Here is a 6429-nt window from a genome sequence, read left to right on the forward strand (position 1 = left end):
TAAAGTTAGTGTTGTAAGAAGTTTTATTTTTATACTCTCTTTTTTTAATTTTTTAGTAAATTATAATTTGTTTCTTGTTTTCATAGTTATGGTAAAATAGTACAACTAAAATACATAGGTGCAACTATATACGTGTTTGATACATCATTTTAGCTGCAACTTATGCAGGATACAAAGTAAAGTCAGTATGATGACATTCCAAAAAATAAAGTTACAGTTATGAATCTTGTGCTCATATTTGAAAATGACACTATCGTCTCCTAGAGAGTAGAATTAGAGTTAGCTTTTATATCTAATTAATGGTCTTGAGATACATAAAAAAATTAGATCTCAAGTTAGGTCGAAATTAGTTTTAACGTCTAATTTACTTGGTCATTCTTTTGAAAAAAAATTTTTTTTGAGAAAAAAGTAAAGATAAAATGGGAGGTTTAGTTGGAGTTTTTTTGCTCTGAAAAAGTCAGATTCTCCTTTTTTTTGTGCATCTTGTGATATTACAGTTCTGAAACCTATCTAAAAATGTATATCGTATTATGTTCAATTCTAAACATTAATTATCATAAAATATCTTTTATAATAAAACAATATTGACCTTGAACTTCATAGCTAACTCAATTGTATCTCTTTCCATTTATAAGATAGGAATGAAAGCTCTAAATCTACTTGATAGTTGTCGCTAAAATCAATTTCATATGTTAGAGCTTGGTTGTTTTCGTAGGCATATACTGTATCTTTATTTACTTAGAGGTTATTTTAGTGTGTTCTCTGTGTATGTACTTTTAACCTGCACTGTATATAGCTGTATTTTAAATAGATATATTCATATAACGAATTTCTTTAATTTGTTCAATCTTTTTTGTAATACGTAACAATAGGATTAAAATAATTATGCTTTGTAAATACTGTTTTTTTTCTGTTTTATAACTGAAAAAACAATTATATGTTTTAAGCATTAATTAATGTTAAATTTTAAACTTTTAGAATTGTAAGTGTAAAGTAAATTAGTATATTTTGTCTTGTTTGTTATAAATAATTTCTTAATTCTGTCCTATGAGAAGTAATATTTCTAAAGATGTTTATTCTAAGAGTGTACGATTCCTTTGCTAACTCCAATAAGTTGCAAAATATTTTTTTTTCTTTTAAAGCAAAATATATTTGTGAGATAAGCGAAAGCTTCTCACATTGTTGATTTTCTGTTGTTGTCATACTATTAGTAATATAAAAGATGATTTTACTGTATTCGTTTTTTAAAATTTAGATGACAATAATTATTGTAATGTTTCTTTTAGTTATCTCAATAGCATATTTTAAACAATTTATTTAAGTTTAAAACTATTTATTTATTTAAAATTATGCTGTACATATTACAATTTTTATCAGACATATTAATAAAAAATAATTGGGTCAAAATTGATTCATAATTTTCTGCCATAACTGTTTAGGTAATAAACCCTTTCCCCCTTAAGTTAGCATTAGTGATGTTGCTTAATGAATGGATTGTGTCCTCATAAGATATAACTTTTTTTGCCAATGTTTGAATGTGCATTTACATACATAAATATTTTCAATTAAAATTATCGATTACTTTAAATGATGTTATTTCGTATATGAAGTAACTAACAAAGTTAAGACATTGTTAATAAAGTACAAATAATGTCATACTAACATACACATAACCATTTTGTTATAATGAAGCACCTTCAATAGTGTCGAAACACTGAAAGAAAATCACTGAGATTCACAAAACAAAAAATTATTGGTTACAATGGATTGATTAAAAGGGCACGGTATCAAGATAAATACAGTTCTGTGTTTCGGCTCTATATATTGCAATAAGAAGTCTATTTATGTTACATTATTTATGGTTTTTCAACTTTATTTGTAGAAATCACAAATTTAACTTTTTATTATGTGCATTCATTTGGTAGCGTTCTTATTTATTTCTTATTTCTTTTATTATTTTTTTCATGTAACAGTTAAAGGACACTTTTTTTATTCACTCGGTGATTCTAGTCTGTAATAAAATTTTTGAGATCTGAAGCTAACCTTTTATTGTAAATATAATAACTTTTTTATTTTTGAAAACAAAAGAAATTTTTTTTTTTGGAATGGTCTTATTGTTTTTGAAATTTTTTTAACTTCATTTTTTTATTACTTTAAATTGATAATGCATTTAATATAACTTTGATGGAATAGTTTGGGCTTGATGTTTATGCAAGTACTCACCTGTATGTAAAAATTGGTGATGCTTTTAGCACTATGTAAAAATGGGTAATGCTTTTAGCACTATGTAAAAATGGGTAATGCTTTTAGCACAAGTTAGTTATAATTGTACATAGTAATTTTGCTCCACACATATTTTCACACTTATGAAAACTTCCATTTTAATCTGCAGAACTCAGTGCATTATTATTATTAGTTTGTTTCATTGTGTTGTGTAGTCTAGTCAAATTAATAGTTAATATTACTATAGAATTGAGAATTATAGCTTTAGTGCTCATTTTTCCTTTTTAGCATATAAAAGAAAATTTTTTAATTGAATTTATTTTTTTCATGTGATAAAGAGAATAATAATATTCATATATTTATCCATTTAAGTATGAATTACTTAGTCCTAAATAGAAGTAATTATTTTGAAACAATATTTATAAAACCAAACATAATTTTTAGGAAAATTATTATCAAATTCATACTAAATTCTCTGATAAGGGATAGTAGAAAAAAAGTTAGATATGCGTTGGAAATTAGGATCAGATCAACTGATTAATGTTTAACATCAGTATTAAAATGAATTTTAAATTATGTGCAAAAAATTTAAAATTAGTTATCTGCAAATAATTAAAATTCTAAATTTTTTTCTGTATCCAAACCAAAATTTTTATTAAATGGGGTGTGTTGTGCCAAATTCGAAATGAAATATTTTTAAATTTAATAAAATTAAAATAAATATATTTCCTTACTCTACATTCAGTTAAATAAGAGAAAAATTATTTTTATAACAGTGTATCTTAATAAATTGTACATAAAATTATTTAAACAGTTGTTTTCTTTTAATTTTGTGAAGGATTTTGTTTTGTACCATTAATGAAATTGAACCTGAATTATTGGATTTTAAGCAGTGCAACGAACGTAATCAATATTATAAATTTGAAAAAATATTGATATTTAAGCCAAGAATTCACATCCGATTACTACCCAAACACTTCAAAAAATCTTAAAAGCCAATAATAATTTTTTTAAATTGTTATGAAAATACGAAAATTACATAAAAATTTTTCAATCCCACAAAAAACAATTTTAATCATTTTTTAAATTAATGGTGAGTTAATTAGTTAAAAGAGAAAAAATTATAAAATCAATAATATTCTGTAAAAAAAATCATTTTAAAAATTCAATTCTGATTATCACCTGAACATGATTCTGGATTAGTCGTCATCAAAAAACTTATTTTCTGAATTATATAAAATTTAATATTTTTGGAAATCATTTTTAATTTTCTTCTTGCTTACTATTATATGCATGTAAAGATGTTGCAATGAACTAGGTACTTTAAAATTTTACACTTAAATTTATTTCCAACAAATATTTTAACTATTGCATAAAATATAAAAATTTTTTTCAACTACAAAAAATTAAAAAAAAGCATTTGCAGTAAACTTTTTCTTATTTATTTTTATTATATGTGTTTAAAAAAGGAAATTAGTGTTCTATGTCAACTATGTCACTTTAACGTAAAAAACTAAATATGTCATGTATTCTCACAATCACAACATTGTATCACTTAAGTTGGCTTCCAACCAGTGTTTGGTGCAGTGGCGTACGCAGAATTTTTTCAAGGGAGGTGTTCATAATTTTCTGAAACTACTAAAAGAAATTCGAGTCTGTAATAAAGCACTATTATTTCACTAATTTAGAGAGCTAGACAATTTAGACTTTTTATTTAGACATTGTTTAGTTAAATTTTGATTTGATTTTTTAAGTCTACGAACATAATGTCATATGGGTGGGAAGTAACACTTTGAGGGCCACTTTCACATTCATCAGATTTTGTTATGCTAGAAGCGTTTTCTTCAACGGAAGTATCACATTTCTGTACAACAGAAAAACTTACATTGGTACTAGATGCTGTCACCTCACTAATTTCAGGTCGTGATTTTTTCTCAAAATAATTAAAAATTGTTAAATTCTTGCTCTTTGACACCCTAAAGATCCAAGAACAGCAAATATATATATATACATATATTGACACAGAGATATCCGCTACGCTATGATCTCAAAATTGTTAAGACAAAACAAAACAGATTTAGCGACAAGCTCCGAAAGACAAGCGGCAGAGATAACTCTTAGTCTGACTAACTAACTCCACTGTACTCCGTTCACCCTTTTATATAATTTTTCACCGCATCTCCAAAATTCTCGAATTGTCTCTAAGACGAACAGAACGTCTAGGATTCCAGAATCATCTCGTTAAGACCTCGCGAATGACAGCTAGTCTCGAAAACTATACTGGCAGGACAGAAAGGAACCAGTTCGTAACAGTATCACGTGAATTTGGATTCAAAAGTACAACCCTATTATAGTAAATGTTTTTTCAGTATTCTGAGAAATACTGTGAGAAAAAAAAAGTAGACATAAGGCAAATAAAAATATATAGTCTTAAAAAATAATAGCTCTCATAATTTCTACTAAAATTTTTATTTTTGCCATTTTGTCTGAGCTCAAGGGGGGTGTTTAAACCCCTAAACCCCTCCCTTTCGTACGCCACTGGTTTGGTGCCAAATAATTCAAAAATAATGTTGCATCTCTGGTTTACACAATAATATACATAAATAGATACACAATAATATACATAGGTTTACACAGTAATATACATAAATATACATATTTAATTTAAAAATATGTAAAAATGTTATAAAAGATTGAAATTGAAAATTTTAAAGGACTGTATAATTATTAAAATCATCGTCATTCTTCGTATTTAATATACTGGTTTTTATTCAGATAGAATGTGTAGAATCATAACATTTACATTTTTATTTTTAAGTTACAATTTTAAACATTTATATGCAATGTAAATTTAGCTCAAAGTTGCATTATTTTAAACTGCAATTTAGAATTAACCTATATAATCTTGTTGCTTATATTAATAGTCAGATGCGAAATTTCGCTATCACTCGTTTCTGCTGAACCTTATCACGAAAATTGCTTAACTTTTTTGGCAACACTCTGGAAATAAATAGGATAAACCTTTTTAAGCTTCTAGATTTGCTTCACTATATGTGCCGATTTTCTGACTCAAATTTACCTCACTTTATAAATACAGTTAATCACACTTCCGTAGGATATACTACTTATATTATAGTCTCGTGTTGTCTCTGTTAAAATGTAATAGTTTTATTCTGAATAGTTATTAAGTCAGCATTAATTATTTGATCATGAATTGATTATATAGTTAGATCATTATGAAGTTGAGTATCATATTTTTTTATACAAGGTTTATTGTATTTTAATAGATTGATATCCAAACCTTTATTTACACTAGCTGGGGATAATGCAATTTTAAACTAGTTTGTAAACTAGTTATATTTAGAAATTTTAAGCATTTTTGGAAACACTCCTTAAATAAATGAGATAAAATCTTTTTTTAGCTTCTAGATTCTTCTTTTCTTAGCTCAGTTCACGTATCGTTTTACTTATCAGATTTATACTAAATCTGACTTTCTTGGGATTAACTACTTATATTATGATTACATGTAGATTATAAATTCGATAAATTTTTTTATGAATGATTATTGATTCAAGAATAATTGTTTGACAGCGTATTGGTTATAGCTAGATGATAATTATTGTAAGATTGAATATCATGTTTTTTATTCTTATATTTCATTATATTTTAATTTATGCATTTTTTAATTGATATAAGAGAAAGCTTTATTTACTAAATATGGAGTACTGTGGTTGTGTTTTGTAAAAAGAAATGATTTCTCTATGTATGTTCTTTTCTTTATATCTTTTAAAACTTTTTTGATGGCATGCTTGAAATAGCATTTTTAGGAAAAATTGACAAGGATTTTTGTTTGAAATATCTTTTTTTTTAAACATGTCCTTCACTGTTTTTAATTTATTTGTCTTAAAAGTGCAAATTCACACTATTCATAGTAGCTTGCTAAATTTAACAACCTTTATATCTCTGTGTAGAAAATTCTTTCAATATAGATTTATTTTATTTACATGAAATTCAATTTTTGCATAAAAAGTTTATTTTATAAATCAGGTATGTGATTTTTAGTATTTTCTCTGATTTCAGATATTTTTAAGCAGGAAAAGATTTTGTTTCTGTTATATCATGTAGGTGTGCATCAATATCTCTAAAATATGTTAACGAATTTGCTTCGCAGTATTGTTTGTTCGAATTATATCACATGTCTGGAA

Source organism: Parasteatoda tepidariorum, chromosome 10, assembly GCF_982258835.1.
Source record: "Parasteatoda tepidariorum strain Cologne lab strain chromosome 10, Ptep-v5.0, whole genome shotgun sequence".
NCBI lineage: Eukaryota > Metazoa > Arthropoda > Arachnida > Araneae > Theridiidae > Parasteatoda > Parasteatoda tepidariorum.